Source organism: Tamandua tetradactyla, chromosome 3 (genome assembly GCF_023851605.1).
Source record: "Tamandua tetradactyla isolate mTamTet1 chromosome 3, mTamTet1.pri, whole genome shotgun sequence".
NCBI classification, from domain to species: domain Eukaryota; kingdom Metazoa; phylum Chordata; class Mammalia; order Pilosa; family Myrmecophagidae; genus Tamandua; species Tamandua tetradactyla.
The window spans coordinates 3,243,858-3,262,038 of record NC_135329.1 but is presented as its reverse complement, the minus strand read 5'-3'; the positions used below and the strand labels follow the sequence as shown (position 1 = coordinate 3,262,038).

General features: G+C 44.6%; 1 pseudogene; it reads right to left on the bottom strand.

Annotated features, from left to right (window-relative positions):
• Positions 1-13,249: 13,249 nt before the first annotated feature.
• LOC143675482 (non-selective voltage-gated ion channel VDAC3-like) lies at positions 13,250-14,700 on the bottom strand (annotated as a pseudogene).
• Between the last annotated feature and the right edge of the window lie 3,481 nt (positions 14,701-18,181).

Genomic DNA, 18,181 nt, shown 5'->3' with positions numbered 1-18,181 from the left:
CAAAGCAAGGAACTAGAAAAGCAATAGTTTTCAAAGTACTCTTCAACAAGTGGTTACAGAACAGATCCAAGTGTTTGTCATGGGCTACCATACGATCCTCTCAGATTTTTCCTTCTAACTGCTCCAAAATATAGGAGGCTAGAGAGCTTAAATATTTTTTTTTATCATCAAAGTTGACTTTTTTCCTTTTTTTTGTGAAAAATAACATATATATAAAAAAGCTATAAATTTCAAAGCACAGCACCAAAGTTAGTTGTAGAACATATTGCAGAGTTTGACATGGGTTACAATTTCAAAATTTTAGGTTTTTATTTCTAGCTGCTCTAAAATACTGGAGACCAAAGGAGATACCAAGTTAATGATTCAGCATTCATATTCATTTGTTAAGTCCTATCTTCTATGAATAACTCCACCATTACCTTTGATCTTTCCACACCTGGCCTATGGCAATTCTAAATTTTTCATATTGGAAGGTTCTGTCACTAATATGGGGTAGGGGGATGGAATTATCTGATATTCTGGAGGGGCTGGGCTAGGTTTCAGGACTTATCTGGACCAGGGACTCATCTGGAGATTGTAGGTTTCTGAAAATTTACTCTAGTGCCTGGAACCCTTGTGGAATCTTATATTTTGCCCTGGGTGTTCTTTAGGATTGCTGGAATGGTCCTGGTTGGGGGTTGGCAGGTTATGATAGGTAGCAAGTCCTACCTGAAGCTTGTGTAAGAGCAACCTCCAGAGTAGCCTCTCGACTCTATTTGAAATCTCTCTGCCACTGATATTTTATTAGTTACACTTCTTTTCACCCTTTTGGTCAGGATGGAATTGTTGATCCCATGGAGCCAGGTCTGGATCATCCCTGGGAGTCATCTCCCATATCGCCAGGGAGACTTTCAGCCCTGGATGTCATGTTCCATTTAGGGGGAGGGCAATGATTTCACTTGCAGAGTTGGGCTTAAAGAGACTGAGGCCACATCTGAGCAACAAAAGAGGTCCACTTTTAGGCATACCTATAGGTAGTCTAAGCTTCTCCATGACCTACATAAGCATCACAAGAGTAAGCCTCAAGATCAAGGGCATGGCCTATTGATTTGGGTGCCCCTAAAGTTTGACACAGCATCAGGGGATTCCCTGATGGTAAGGTTTAATAGTTCCATAGTCTTTCTCCCCTCCCTCAGGGGACTTTGCCAATACTTTTTGATTATCTGCTTAATATACTCTAGGATGTTTCCAGGCATTACAATAATTTATACAGAATTAAAGGACCTCTTTCTTGTTCTGGACTCCCTGTGTTTTAGTTGTTCAAATGAGCTATACAGATAGGTTGAATTCGTTTATGCACTATAGAAAATTTCAGTTCCAGATCAAATAAACCTTTCTTCCAATGGTCTCAAAGACTATATGTGGTTCTAAAATACAGACACTGTCTTCCTTACCCCTATGTTCTGAATTACTTTAACCCCGATGTGTTCAGCTTCATTCTTATCTCTAAATATCAGGTTATATATGTAAAATAGCCTCTCAAAACCCAGAAATAATAATCACCACTCCAGACTTAATGTGTCTGCTCTAAAAGCTCACAATCTAGGCCCCTGTTTTCTTATAAAACTTTCCTAAAGGTGACCGTACCATTCTTGTTCTTTTGTTTCTGGCTTATTTTGTCTCACCAAATGTTCCACATGTTCATTCACATCTTTGCATGCCTGATGACTTTGTTTCTTTTTGTAGCAGCACAACCTTCATTCATAAGTTTACATCATTGGTCCCCAATCTACTTCTCCATCAGTGCATACTTCAGCCCCTGCATTCACTGGGCATCATGGAGAGGGTCCAAAATACACAGTCCATCAACATTCTCAATTTTAGATAATTTCATTGTTTCCAAGAGAAAGAAAACCAATAAACTTACCCTTGCCAAATAGGAAATCTAAACCTCCTCTTCCATCTTGTCCCTCCACCCGTCATTTACCTCTGCTGTTGGTTTCCTTTTGAACACAGCTCATAGCATGCAGTAGCAGTTTCCCCCTGTACCCTGGACTTAAACACTCTTTATACAAGATTCATATCTTTGAAGTAATTCTTGTGAGAACTAATTCGTATTTCTAGTGTGAGTCAGCATAGGTCTTGTTCATCTTCAATATGGCAATATTACTTATAGACCCGCTAGAGAATCACCTTCACTCCTATCTATTCCCTTCCATTGGAGTTCAACCTCATTAGCTAATGGTTGACCCATCTCTAACATCTATGTATCTCGAAGTCCCCTATATTCTGCATTATAAGCCTCTGATTATACCTTTATGCTGATCATAAAAGTGGAATCATACAATATCTATCCTTTTGTGTCTGGCTAATTTTGCACAGTATTTTGTCCTCAAGGCGCATCCATCTTGTCATGTGTTTCAGAATGTCATTTTGTCTTATTGATGTATAATATTTCATCATATATATATATATATATATATATATATATATATATATATATATATATATATATATATATATATATATACACTACGTTTTGTTGATCCACTAGTCTGTTGATGGGCATTTGGCATGTTTCCATCTTTTGGCAGTTGTGAATAATGCTGCTATGAACATCAGTGTGAAAAGGTCTGTTTGTGTCACTGTTTTCAGATCTTCTGGGTATATAGCAAGTAGTGCTATTGCTGGGTCATAGGGCAACTCGATATTTAGTTTCCTAAGGAACCGCCAAACAGTCTTCCATAGTGGCTGCACCATTGTACATTCCCACCAGCAGTGCATGAGTGTCCCACATCCTCTCCAACATTTATAGTTTCCTGTTTGTTTAATAGCAGCCATTCTTATAGGTGTGGGGTGGTGTCTCATTGTAGTCTTGATCTGCATTTCACTTACAGCCAGTGAAAATGACATCTCTTCATGTGCTTTTGAGCCATCTGTATTTGCTCATCAGAAGAATGTTTATTCATATCTTTAGCCCATTTTATAATTGGATTGTTTGTCCATTTGTTGTTGTGTTGTATGATTTCTTTTTATATACAGGAAATCAAACTTTTGTCTGAAATTTTATTTCCAAGTATTTTCTCCCACTGAGTTGGCTGCCTTTTCAACTTTTTCACAAAGTCTTTTGAGGTTCAAAAGCATTTGATTTTGAGGAGTTCCCATTTATCTATTTTTTTTCTTTTGTTTCTTATGCTTTGGGTGTAAAGTTTAGGAAGCTACCTCCTATTACTAGGTCTTGAAGATGTTTCCCTACATTTTCTTGTAGAAACTTTATGGTGCTAGATCTTACATTTAGGTGTTTGACCCACTTTGAGTTGATGATTGTGTAGGGTGTAAGATAGGGGTCCTCTTTCATTCTTTTGGCTATTGATATCCAGTTCTTCCATGCCTAATTATTGAAAAAACTATTTTCTCCCAGTTCAGAGGGTTTGGTGGCCTTGTCAAAAATCAGTTGGCCATAGATTTGGTGGTCTATTTCTGCACTCTCGATTCAATTCCATTGGTCCATGCTTCTATCTTTGTGACATGCTGTTTTGGCCACTGTGGCTTTAAAATCAGGGAGTGCTAATCCTCCCACTTTGTTCTTCTTTTTAAGGATGCTTTTAGCTATTTGGGGTCTATTTCTCTCCCAGATGAAGATGATAGTTAGCTTTTCCAAACTTTCAAAGTAGGTTGTTGGAATTTTGATTGGTACTGTGTTGAAACTGTAGATCAATTTGGGGAGAATTGACATCTTAACTATATTTAGCCTTTGTATCCATGATGAGGGAATGTTTTTCCACCTGTTTAGATCCGCTTTGATTTCTTTTAGCAATGTTAGTTTTCTGTGTACAAGTCCTTAACATACCTAGTTAAGTTCATTACTAAGTACTTGATTCTTTTAGTTGCTATTTTGAATGGATTTTTTTCCTTAACTGACTCCTCAGCTAGGTCATTGCTTGTGTATAGAAATGTTACTGACTTTTGCACATTAATTTTATATCCCACCGCCTTGCTGAATTTCTTGATTAGATCAAGTAACTTTGCTGTAGATTTCTCAAGATCTTCCAACTATAGTATCATATCATCTGCAAATAATGAGAGTTTTGCTTCTTCTTTTCCAATTTGGGGTCTTTTATTTCTTTGTCCTACCTGATTGCTCTAGCTAGAACTTCTAGCCCAATGTTGAATAATAGTGGTTACAGTGGGCATCCTTGTCTTATACCTGATCTTAGGGGGAAGGCTTTCAGTCTCTCTTCATTGAGTATGATGCTGGCTATTGTTTTTTTCATATATTCCCATTATCATATTGAGGTAGTCACCTTTGATTCCTAGTGTTTTGGAGTGTTTTTATCAGAAAGGGATGCTGAATTTTGCTTTTTCAACATCAATCGAGATGATCATGTGATTTTTCCCTTTCAATTTGTTAATGTGCTGTATTACATTAATTGATTTTCTTGTGTTGAGCCATCCTTGCATTCCTGGTATAAACTCCAGTTGGTCATGGCGTGCAATTCTTTTAATGTGTTGTTGGATTTGATTTGCTAATATTTTATTGAGAATTTTTGCACCTATGTTCATTAGGGAGATTGGCCTGTAGTTTTCCTTTCTTATGGCATCTTTACCTGGTTTTGGTATAAAAATGATATTAGCTTCATAAAATGAGTTAGATAGAGTTCCTTTTTCCCTCAATGTTTTGGAAGAGTTTGAGCAGGATTGGTGTTAGTTCTTTCTGGAATGTTTGATAAAATTCCTCTGTGAAACCATCTGGCCCTGGGGCTTTTCTTTGTAGGATGCTCTTTTTTTTTTTTTTAACCTTTTTTAATTGTATAGTATAACATATATACAAAGCAAAGAAATAAAAAAGCAATAGTTTTCAAAGCACTCTTTAACAAGTGGTTACAGGACAGATCCCAGAGTTTGTCATGGGCTAACCATACAATCCTCTCATATTTTTTCTTCTAGCTGCTCCAGAATATAGGAGGCTAGAGGGCTTAAATACTTTTTTTATCATCTCAATCACCTTTTCTTCCTTCTTTATTTTCATGGAAAAATAACATATATACAAAAAAGCTATAAATTTCAAAGGACAGCACACAATTAGTTGTAGAACAGGTTTCAGGCTTTGGCATTGGGTTATAACTTCACAATTTTAGGTTTTTACTTCTTGCTGCTCTAAAACACTGGAGACTAAAGGAGATATCAATTCAATGATTCAGCATTCATATGCATTTGTTAAGTCTGTCTTCTATGTATAATTCTACCATCACCCTTGATCTTTCCATACCTCTCTTTGGGGTTGTTTGGGCTATGGCCATTCTAACTTTTTGATATTGGAAGTGTCTGTCATTAATATGGAGTAGGGAAATGGAACTATCTGATGTTCTGGAGAGGCTGGGCCCTCTAGGTTTCAGGACTTATCTGGACCAGGGACTCATCTGGAGGTTGTAAGTTTCAAGAAAGTTACTCTAGTGCCTGGAATCCTTGTGGAATCTTATATGTTGCTGTAGGTGTTCTTTAGGATTGGCTGAATTGGTCCTGGTTGGGGGCTGGCAGTTTATGATAGGTAGCAAGGTCTAACTGAAGCTTGCAGAAGAGCAACCTCCAGAGTAGCCTCTTGACTTTTTTGAACTCTCTCAGCCACTGATACTTTATTAATTACACTTCTTTTTCCCTTTTTGGTCAGGATGGAATTGTTGATCTCATGGTGCCAGGTCTGGATCATCCCTGGGAGTCATCTCTCATGTCACCAGGGTATAGGCAGATTTTTGATGACTGATTGAATCTCTTTTCTTGTGATTGGTTTGTTGAGATCTTCTATTTCTTCCTGAGTCAGTGTAGCTTGTTTGTGTGTCCCCAGGAACTTGTCCATTTCATCTAAGTTGTCTAATTTGTTGCTGTAGTTCATAATATCCTTTTATGATTTCTTTTATTTCTTGAGGGTCTGCAAGAAAGGGACCTCCAATATCAAGGGTCCCTTCTCATTTCTGATTTTGTTTATTTGCATCCTCTTTCTTTTTTTCTTTGTCAGTCTTGCTAGTAGCCCATCAATTTTATTGATTTTCTCAAAGAACCAATTTTTGGTTTTATTGATTCTTTCTACTGTTCTTTTGTTCTCCTATTCCTTAATCTCTGCTTTAATCTTTGTTTTTTCTCTTCTATTTGCTTTGGGGTTGGTGTGCTGTTCTTTCTCAAGTTCCCCAGGTTTGTTGTTAAGTCCTTGATTTTTGCTCTTTCTTGTTTTTTAATATAGGCATTTAAGTCAATAAATTTCCCTTTCAGCACAGCCTTTGCCACATCTCATACATTCTGATAAGTGGTATTATCATTTTCATTCATCTCCAGATACTGATTTCTCCAGCAATTTCTTCTTTAACCCACTGATTGTTTAAGAGTGTGTTATTTAATCTTCATATATTTGTGAATGTTCTCATTCTTTGGTGGTTATTGAGATCCAGCTTCATCCCATTGTGATCAGAGAAAGTGCTTTGAATAATTTCAATGTTTTTAAATTTAAAAAGACCTATTTTGTGTCCCAGCATATGATCTATCCTAGAGAATGTTCCATAAGCTCTAGAGAAGGATGTATAATCTTGTGATTTGGGGTGTGTGCTGATTTGAAAGGGGATATGGACCCTAGAAAAGCCAAGTTTTAATCAAAATCCCATTTCATAAAATGGCAGAATAATCCCTATTCAACACTGTATGTTTGAATCTGTAATTAGATCATCTCCCTGGAGATGTTTCCCAATCAAGAGTGGTTGTTAAGATGGATTAGGGGAGATGTTTCCACCCATTTGGTCTTGATTGGTTTACTGGAGTCCTATTTTGGAGTATGAGAGATTCAGAGAGAGCAGGGAATGCTGCAGAACCATGAAGTGGAGAGTCCATTAGCCAGAGCTTTGGAGGTGAAGAAAGAAATGCCTCTCAGGGAACTTCATGAAACAGGAAGCCAGGAGAAGAAGCTATCAGATGATGCTGTGTTTGCCATGTGCCCTTCCAGATGAGAGAGGAACCCTGACTGTGTTCACCATGTGCCTTTCCAGATGAGAGAGAAACTCTAACAGTATTCGCATTGTGCCTTTCCACTTGAGAGAGAAACCCTGGACTTCTTGAACCAAGGTATCTTTCCCTGGATGCCTTAGATTTGACATTTCTATAGACTTGTTTTAATTGGGACATTTTCTCGGCCTTAGAACTGTAAACTAGCAATTTATTAAATTCCCCTTTTTCAATGCCTTTCTGTTTCTGGTATTTTGCATTCTGGCAGGTAGCAAACTAGAACAAGGTGCAATGACCTATATATGTCAGTGACCTATATATAATTCATTTATCAAGTTATTTAACTTCTCTATTTCCTTGTTAATCTTCTGTCTGGTTGTTCTATCTACAGAGGAGAGTGGTGTATTGAAGTCCCCTACTATTATTATTGAAACATCTGTCACTCCCTTCAGTTTTGCCAATGTCATGTCGTGTACTTTGGAGCTCCTTGATTGGGAGCATAAACATTTATGAGTGCTTTATCTTTCTTGGTGAGTTGACCTTTAATTAGTATATAATGTCCTTGTTTGTCTCTTGTGATGTCTTTACATTTAAAGTCTATTTTGTCTGATATTAGTATAGCTATTCCTGCTTTCTTTTGGTTGCAACTTATGTGGGAAATCTTTTTCCATTCTTTCACTTTCACTCTATTTGTATCCTTGTGACTAAGATGAGTTGTTTGTAAGCACCATATAGCTGGTTTATGTTTCTTAATCCATTCTGCCAATATGTATCTTTTAATTGGTAAGTTTAGTCCATACACTCAAAGTTATTACTGAAAATGCATTTATTTTTATTTTTTATTAATAAAACCAATCCACATACAACACGAACATTGTTAATGTATGAACATTCCATACTTCGTGTGCAATCAATGGCTCACAATATCATCACATAATTGTATATTCATCTCTATGGTCATTTCTCAGAACATTTACATCACTCCAGAAAAAGAAAAAAGAAAAAAACTCATACATACCATACCTTTACCTCTCCCTCTCAATGACCACTAGTATTTCCCTCTACCCACTTTATTTTAACATTTATTCCCCCTGTTGTTTATTTTTAATCCATATTTTTACTCATCTGTCCATACGATAGATAAAAGGAGCATCAGAACAAGGTTTTCACAATCATACATTCACGTTGTGAACACTATATATCATTATACAATCATCTTAAAGAAACATGGCTACTGGAACAGAGCTCTACAGTTTCAGGCTCTTCCCTCTAGCCTCTCTAATACACTTTAAACTAAAAACAGGTTATCTATATAATGCGTAAGAATAACCTCTAGGATACTGTCTTGACTCTATTTGAAGTCCCTCAGCCATTGACACTTTATTTGTCTCATTTCTCTCTTCCCCTTTCAGTTGTAAAGGTAAAAATGCTTTTCTTGATTCCACCATTTTACCTTTTTTATTTTATTTGTCAGATCTGTATGCTCTTTTACCTTTTCCTCTTTGTATTCTTTAAATTACCCTTAGTGATACTCTTCAATTCTGTGCCCTCCTCCAGACCTCCCTCTCCTGTCTTTTTTTTCTTCAGCTAGCAGAACTCCTTTTAGTATTTCTTGTAGGGCTGGTCTCCTGTTGACAAATTCTTTCAGGACTTCATTGTCTGTGAAAACTTTAATCTGTCCCTCAATATTGAAAGACAATTTGGCTGGGTACAGAATTCTTGGCTGGAAGTCTTTCTCTTTCAGGATCCTGAATATATCATACCACTGCCTTCTTGCCTCCAGGGTGCTAATTGAGCAGTCTGAAGTCAGTCTTATTTGGTTTCCCTTGTATGTAGTAGATTGCTTTTCTCTTGCCACTTTCAGGATTTTCTACTTCTCTTCAGCATTTGACAGACTGATTAGTATGTGCCTTGGGGAAGACCTATTTGGATTTATTCTGTTTGGAGTTCTTTGGGATTCATCACCTCAGTCGCCATCCTGTCCCTTCTCTAACTTACAGCTGGTTTTTCTGTATTTTGTCAGATTTCAGATGTTCCGCCCTCCAGTTCACTAATCCTAACCTCTGTCTCTTGAAGTCTACCATTGTAGGTTTCCATTGTTTTTTTATCTCTTCTACTGTATCTTTCATTGCCATAAGTTCCATGATTTGTTTTTTCAGACTTTCCATTTCTTCTTTTTGTTCTTTCCTTGCCTTCTTCATAATCCTCCCTCAATTCATTGATTTGGTTTTTGATGAGGTTTTCCATGTCTGTTTGTATATTCTGAATTAGTTGTTTCAGCTCTTGTATCTCATTTGAACTGTTGGTTTGTTCTTTTGACTGGGCCATATCTTCAATTTTCCTGGTGTGATTTGTTATTTTTTTGCTGGCATCTAGACATTCAGTTACCTTAATTAGTTTATTCTGGAGATTGCTTTCACTTCTCTTACCTAGGGTTTTCTTGCTAGATGAATTTGTTGTCTATCTGTTCTTTGACCTTCAGTTCAGCTTTTTCCGGACCTCTAGCTTAGGTTTTGTTTAACAGAGGATAATTTTTCAGTTCTTGTTTTCTTGTTTCTTGCCCTGCTTGTATGGTGCCTTTTCCCTCCCCACCCTTAGGAGGGTCTACTTACATATTATAGACTCCAGCCAGGTTTTCCCGGACTAAACTGTCCTCCTATCAGGGGGAAGGAGTCACCTGCGTCAGTTTTCCCTGAGGGTGAGACCCAGCAGGTTAAAAGACTTTCCTGTGAAGTCTCTGGGCTCTGTTTTTCTTATCCTGCCCAGTATGTGGCGCATCTGCCTGCGGGTTGCACCAGCAAAAGATTTTGCGGCACTTTTAACTTTGGAAGGCTCTCCCTGCTGGGGGCATGGTGGAGACGGAGGAGAGGTTGTAGGCTGGTTTTTAATGGCTTCAAATTGCCAAGCCCTGGGGTCTGAACTCCTTGAGGGAGGGATTCCACCTGAGTTGGGCTTTACCCCTCCCCTGGGGAAGGCACAGGCAGGAGACAGCCCTGAAAGCAGCCCGTTTCTGCCTATGCCTGGGTCAGTTGCAGCCCGAGAAGTCCCGCCACTGAATCCAGAGGCTGCCAAGTCTCTGTAGAAACACAGCTACTAAAACCTCTGTTTCCTCCCCTTTCCTCTTTTTCCGTGAGCCCAATGAGTGACCTCCGTCTTGACCAGGTTTAGAGTCTCTTTCCTTTCCCTCTGGGAAGCCACCTGTGGGGGAGGGGCACCAGGCACCGGCCGCTGCGGCTTGGGGAATTTACAGTTTTGGGGAGGCTCACAGCTGGTCCAACTGGTCCAGACTGGGGTACGCTGTGTGTTTAGTCACTGACGTGGCCCCAGGAGCTGTTCTGTACTGTTTCTGGTTATTTAGTAGTTGTTCTGGAGGACAAACTAAAACATGCACATTGCTAAGCCACCATCTTGGCCCCTTCTCTACACCTGGTTTTTGGGACGATGGTTGAGGACCTCTGAATTAGAGAAAGGAGTCATGGACTTTGTTTCAGACCCAGGACCCATCATCTGTTCTCCTTGTTCTACAGCTTCCTGATTTTAAAACTTATCACAAAGCTGTGGTGCTCAAAGCAGCATGGTACTGGTAAAAGGACAGACTTATAGATCAATGGATTTGAATTGAGAGTTCAAAAACAGACTTTCACATCTTTGGCTGTTTTAGTTTGCTAAAGGTGCTGGAATGCAATATACCAGAAATGAAATGAATTTTAGAAAGGGAATTAATTAAGTTGCAAGTTTACAGTTGTAAGGCCATAGAGATGTCCAAACTAGGGCATCCAGAAAAAAAATACCTTAACTCCAAAGAAAGGGCCTATGAGGTTCAGGGTTTCTCTCTCAGCTGGGAAGGTACATGACAATGTCTGCTAGCTTTCTCTACCAGCTTCTTCAAAGGGCTGTCCTGGGGGCGTTTTCCTTCTGCGTCTCCAAAGGTCTCTGGCTATGTGGTTTCTGTTGGCTCTCAAGCTTTTTCCAAAATGGTTCCCTCTTAAAAGGTTCCAGTAAGCGACCCCACCTTGAATGGGTGGAGACACTTCCCTATGGAAGCCATCTAATCAAAAGTTGCAACCCCCAATTGGGTGGGTCACATGTCCATGGACACAATAAAAAGGTTCCACCCAGCAATACTGAATTAGGATTAAAGAATATGGCTTTTCTGGAGTACACAACAGATTCAAACTGGCACAATAGTCAACTGATTTTCAGCAAAGATGCCTATCCACTCAATTTGGAAAGATAGTTCTCTTCAGGAAATGCTGCCAGAGAAACTGACTATCCACATGCAACAGAATGAAAGTGGAGCCCTACCTCACACCATATACAAAAATTAACTCAAAGTGGGTCAAAGACCCCTAAAAGAAACAGGAATATAAAACTTCTAGAAAAAAATATAGGAAAGCATCTTCAGGATCTCACATTGGACATTGGTTGCTTAGAGCATGAGCAATGAAAGAAAAAAGTAGATAAATGGGAACTCCTCAAAATGAGAAACTTTTGAACATCAAAGAACTTCATTATGAAAGTAGAGACGATCTACAGAATGAAAGAGAGCATTTGGAAACAACTATCTGGTAAGGGTTTACTATCCAGAAACAAACAACCATGAGGATGTCATATCCCAGGGAGGAGGCCAACCCAGGTGTGGCATGGACACAGGGTCCAGTGAAGGAGGCTGAGGTTCAGGTTCAAACTGAGGGGAAGCTGCGGTGCCAGGCAAGGAAACTGAGGCATGGACAGAGACAACATTGCAGCCAACTGGATGGGGTTGTGACACCTGTGACTGTGAGACTCATTCTAGACCCTTGGTGCTAAGCTAAGGCTGCAAGAGTTCTGCCTGATTTGGCAAGCACAGTGGGTTTTGGGGCCCTCAGTGACCCTTACTGGTGGCTGGAGCTGGCAGGTGCTGACCTGATAAAAGACCTGGTAATTGCTTTGGTTATCCTTTTCCTAATGTTCCAAATGTGATGGATTTATTTTACTTTGATGCAAAACTAAAGATTCCACTACAGCACAGAGACAAGATATCAAAAAGTCATGAAAAAGTGGTGTGGGACATGCAGGACATAATGTACAAACTGCAGGATTGGGTCATTTCCTTTATAGCATGAAGCACAGTCATTGAGGAATTCATTAAAATACCACTGAGAAGCTGAACTGAAATGTGGCACAAGCATGACAACTTCCCCGCATGCTTTCAAGTATCTCCCTTAGGATGAACTTATAACCTCTAGACTTCAGTGCAGGGAGGAATACAATTCTTTGAAAGAATAAAATGTTCACACTCTGAAATTTCACAAAAGAATTTTAGGGCCAAAACACTAGGTTTGCCTCTCTTCATTTCCAGGAACAAATCTGGTGCTCTATTTAAAGCCATATTAAAAGGAGGAAATATTAAACTCCCCCATCTGGGAATTCTTGAGATTCTCACAAACAGTGGGGACAATCAGTTCAATAGACTGAGCCCTTGATCTTGGGGTTTGCCCCTGTGAAACTTATTCCTGCAAATGATAGGCTAAACCTACTTAAAATTAGGGCTAAGTGTCATCCCCCAAGAAACTCTTTTGTTGCTCAGATGTGGCCTCTCTCACAAAGTCATTGCAGGTGAACTCATTACCCTCCCCTCTACATGAGGCATGACTCCCAGGGGTGTAAATCTCCCTGGCAACATGGGACAGAACTCCTGGGATTCGCGGGACCTGGCACCATGGGATAAAGAGAAACTTCTTGATCAAAAGAGGTAAAAGAGTAATGAGACAAAATAAAGTTTCAGTGGCTGAGAGATTTCAAACAGTGTTGAGAGGTTATCCTGGAGGTTATTCTTATGTAGATATCTCTTTTTAGTTATAATGTATTGAAATGGCTGGAGGGAAGTACTTAAAGCTGTTGAATCAAGGTCCCAGTAACCTTGATTCTTGATGAAGACTGTATAATGATATAGCTTTTGCAATGGGACCATATGCTTGTGAAAACCTTGCGTCTGATGCTCTTTTTATCCAGATTATGGACAGATGAATAAAAAAGTAAGGATAAAAATAAATAAATAATGGGATAGGGAGTAAAAAAAATTTTGAAATACTAGTGGTCAGTGAGAGGGAGGGGAAAGGGATGTGGGATGTATGAGTTTTTTCTTTTTCTTTTTCTGGAGTGACATAAATATTCTAGAACTGACCATGATAATGAATACACAACTGTGTGATGATACTGTGAGCCATTGGTTGTATACTTTGGATGGACTATATGTGTGTGAAGATATCTCAGTAAAAACATAAAACAAACAAACAAAACTATATTACGCCTCTAATTCAAATCCCAACCCAACCTTGTGACTTCCTGCACTGAAGTTCTTTCCATCAGTTGAAGCTGGTAGGGTCAGTTTGACTCCTGGTTGAAGGGTCTGAGTGTAACCAAGTCCAGTCAGGCTGGTGTTATCTACTTTAACAGATAGAGAAGTCCTACAAACCAGTTTGTATTGAGCAACAATGCCCAAACGGGTGTTGTTACTGCCAGCTGTCTAAGCAGGATTTATTGAAGTTTCGATCTTCTCAATAACCTCCAGGTAGATAGAACCTCCAAATTCAGTGCCGTCATCCACATGAGTGTGCAGCTGGAAGTCTGCAGCTTTGCAACCAAGAGCAAAATTATTCTGTGACAGTCTGGATTTGGCTGTGTCAAAACTCATCTGACAGCTAGCAAGCCAACCTTTGAGGGCCAACCCAGCCCGGCCATAGGCGGTTTCCATAAATATCTATATCAACATGATTGCCAAAACAGAAACAATCCTGTTTATCCCACTCTTCTTTCCCGTTTGGTACAAAGATGGTCAAGAGTCACTTTCAACCCTTCAGCCAACTTATTCTCCAAAGAGAGCCCTGTCCCAGGAGGGTTGTCTGTGCTCCGTTTTGGGGTGAAGGTAGGTCCATAATCACAGATCTTGTAGTTGGCGTCTGGGCTGCCTGACACTTTCCCATGTGATGTAAGCATGACCAGGAGTAGGAAATCCCACCCATACAAGATGTGGCTTTCAGATCTAATTTGAACGTGCCAAGCCATATCCTTCTCTGAAAACGTCTTTGGCAGCAGTTACTGGGTCACATTAAGTCCGTGGGTTGGAGGTATCTCCTTTCTAGCCTGATGCCTGGAACGTCCTGTTGGGAGACCAGGAGGAGGGGGAGGTCGAGGCTCAGCTCTGCAGTGCCGCCTCCCGCCGCCAGCATGCGGAGCCATCACCCAAGGCGGCAAGGAAAGGGGGGTCCCCGGCAGGGCCCAGCCTACTTCACCCTCCTCTGCACGCCAGCGGTCATGCCCGTGTGAGACTGCTCTCTCCTCCCCGTCCCTCCCTTAGGCCCCCGTCTCCTCGGGCCCCTGCTCTGTCGTGACCCACCGCTCCTGCCTGCCCTTTGGCCATCCTTCCTGACCGTACTTTTCAAGCTGGGGCATTTGTTGCCACCATCTGGGGGGCTTATTCAACTGCAGAATGCTGGGCCCCTGCCCAGGCGGCCTGAGGCAGAGCCTGAGAATGTGCGTATTGTATTTCTAACATAGAAATGCCCGTGCTGATGCAGTGGGGTCGCTGCTCTGTGGGCGCTCCTAGCCCCGTGGGCATAGACCATTCTTCATCGCTGCCTTCTCCTCGGCAGCCTCGGCTCCTCGGGGGTTCCCCCTACGGACACCCTCTCCAGGCCTTCCTGGGGGGCTGCCGGTTGCCTCTTTCTCCTGCTCCCCACCCTCTGGTCTCAACATCCTCTGAAGTGATGACCATTCCCTGGAGGGGAGCTGGCCATGCCCCTCTTGGGCCCTGGGAAGAGAGTGGGTGGTCCTTTGCCCTATTCCTGGGGCGTCCAAGCCCAGGGGCAGCCACGAGTCTGGGGTCTGCTCGCAGGGCACTGCGGGAGGGGGAGCAGAAGAGCCAGTTACCTGGGGAGCAGCGACTGTCCCCCCGAGGTCGCAGCAGGCCCTATATCAGCCCCTTAGGTGAAAGAGCCGCATTCTGGAGGGGTCATGGGGAACCACTCGTGCCTTCAGGGGTCTCCAGGTGAGGCTGCCCCGATGCTCCTGAGACCCTCCAGCTCCGAAGCCCTGACTGACGAGGAAGATAGGGTAGAGGAGAGAGAAGGCTCTGGTCTCGGGGCTCGCTGGGCAGGGGCTGGGGGCATGGGGAGACGGGGTGGGCGGCAGACAGGGCTCGGCCTCTCCAGCTCCCCAAGCAGGGGGACACCCAGCCAGCACGAGCGCTCCTGTGCCCTGCAACACTGTGGCCCGTGGTGTCCATCCGCCTGGGAGCCGGCAGCCCCATTTGGGCTCCTGCTTCTGCCAGGCAGCTCTCTCCTCCTCCGGGGCCTCCGCAGCTGCACCTCGGCCTGCAGAGAATCTGGGTCTGGACCACGGTGCACAAGCAGCGCCCCTTCTCCAGTCCGCGCAGCCCCTGCTGCCTCCCGGGTGCCCCGAGCCCTATGCTGCCTGCTTAACTCCCGTAGCGCACAGAATGTGCTAGATGACACATGGGGGCACGGGGCTGTGGGCTGAGTCAGCTGACCCAGATAGGCCACTTGCCTGCGGCCCTGAGAGAGCTCTGCTGCCCTGAACGGGGCCCGGCCTGGGGGCCTCGAGACCGACACACCCCTTCAGCCAGGGAGGGCTTCCTGGAGGTGGACAGGCACCTTTGGGTAGATGGAGGGGCTGGGGTAGGGGGTGAGGGGACAGGCCCGACAGGCCTCAGGGCCCAGCACATGGCACTGCGTGAACACGGGGAGCTGCCGGAGGGGCTCAGGCCAGAGGCTGGCTCAGGGGCTCAGGCTCCCAACAGACCCGTGTTGGCTGCGCAGGCCGGCGGGGGTGAGGGTACAGACAGCTGGGGCTGTGCAGGGACCCCTGAGGAGAAGCCGGACGCCTGGCCAGCCTTGCCCCCTTGTCCCAGGGATGTGCTGCGTCCCTCCTGGGTCCACCAGGACAGGTGTGCTCTTCCCGGCTGCATGGGGAGAGTTGGCAGAACTTTGATTTTGGATCTTTCTTGGGTGTTCATTTTCAGAAGAGCTCCTCTGGGGCTTCCCAATCTCTTCCAGACCCAAGAGTGGCCTCTCGGATGAAGGAACTGCTGGAGGAGGCCCGCGGTGGCAGGATGCAGCATCCTCGGGGTGGGTAGGCAGGGATGCAGCCTGGGTTGCCGCTGCTTTGCGGGTGCAGCTGCAGTGAAGGGCCTGGACGAGGGGCCTGGGGGTCCCCAGGCGTCTTGGCTTGGGGGGGAAGAGGGCGAGCCCAGGGTTGGCAGGGACACAAGGTCAGGGGGCTCCTAGCCCATCTCGGCAGCGGCTCCCATCACAAGGGGCTGACTGCAGAGGTTATCTGAGGGCACGGAAAGATCCGGCATCTGTGGGAATGGGAGCTCAGGTCAGAGGTCACCCCAAATTAAAATTTAAAAAGCCCCGAGTGAAGGGCATCAAAGTACTGAGGGCCGGTGCTCTTCCGGAGTCTCCTGATCCCACATGTTAGCAGTTAAAATTCCTGTGCGGCCAAATAATGAGCCCTGGCAGCAGCTCTGGGGGCCCTGGGGTGGGGGGTGGGGCGGAGCCCGCAGGGGACAGGGGACATTCCTGCCTTCTTCCTCCAGGATGGTGACCCCCATTTAGGGCAGCAAAGCTGGGTGCAGTGGGGAAGGGGCGCTCTGGGCCCTGCTCCTCCCCCGCCCCCGCCCCCGCCCTTGCCCCAGCCCCTCCCCCGGGCTGACCTTGACCAGCAGGGCCCAGGGGTCTGCCTTGGTCTGGGCCAGGGCACTCATTAGCTAGAGGGCCCGGCTCCCCCGAGTTACAGTTGTGCGCCTGAGGGCCAAGGCCTTTTGACGGGAGCCCAGTTGGGGGCAGGGGACTCGGGGGCCGAGCTGGATCAGCTAGACCGAGGCTGAGCAGGGCTCCATCCAGCTGGCCCCCACCCCCGTAGGGAGGAGGACAGAGGCTGGGCATGGCTGGCCGTGAACTTGGGGGCCTCACGGCCAAGACAGAAGGGAGAGCTGCCTCGCCCAGGGCCGCCCCTGCCCCCATCTTGCTCCGACCCTGACCCTGACTTGCCCCCGTGTCCACTCTGACCTCAGCCTGGGCTGGCCACTGAGGGGTGCCGGGCAGGGAGGGCGCACATGTGGGGTCCCAAGGGGCAGGAGGAAAAGTGAGAGGGAGGTAAGTGGGAAAGGAGGACAAGCAGAGGCCACATCTCCAAGCCTTGGGCCTGCCCAGCCGGGCTCCACTGGGGTGGGGGCTGAGGTCCGGTCTTTTACATTGTTTTCTGGCTGAAGGGGGAGGGAAGATGCTTGCAGGCAGAGGAGGGGAACAAAGACAGCAGGGGACAGAGGGAGAGGCTGTGAGGGGGAGGGAGGGAGGGGAGGAGAGCAGCACTGAGGAGAGGAGCAGAGAGGTAAAAAGGGCCCGGGGCACGATGCTTGTCCCAGCACATGGGAGGGGCACAGGGTGTGCACACCGATGTTCACAACAGCACTATTCACAATCACTAAAAGAAGCATTCCAAGAGCCCATCAACAGATGACTGGATGGCGGGATGTGGTATGCACGCGGGTGGAATATTATGCAGCATCAAGGAAATGAGGTCCCGAAGCACAGGACAGGATGGATGAGCCTGACTGAGGACATAATGCTGAGTGAAATAAGCCAGACACAAAAGATAGACACTATATGAGTCCACTTTTATGACCGTGGTAAAGATCAAATCAGAGGCTCACAGTACAGAAAATAGGGACGGACCCTAGAGATGGGTGAGCAGGCAGCTAACGAGGCTGAGTGCCAGGAGAAGGAAGTAGACAGAAGTGAAGCTGCTTCTCTGGTGGGTCTGTAAGTAATAGTCCCATATTAAAGATGAGCAAGATTGAAAGGGTTCTATAGACCCATCTGTCCATGGATTCACACTAGAAATATGAATTCATTCTTGCATGAAAAAAAAGTAAGAGCCTGGGGCAGGGAGAGTCGGGAAGGCAAGGGGCAGGCAGCCTCGAGAGATGCTGTTGACAGCTCTGGGTGTAGCTGTGTCCAAGCCCGGCTGAGAAGTCCTGCCCTGTCCCTGCACAGGGCCCCTGAATGGGCTCAGCCTAGGTGGAGCTGGTCTCTCTCCTGAGTACCAAGTGGGACTGGACAAATTGATGCGAATGTACATTTATCCTAGCACATTGGTGGAGACCCCCCTATGCCCTGGGAGGGAGCAGGGGGGGTGATGGAGAGAAAGCTCA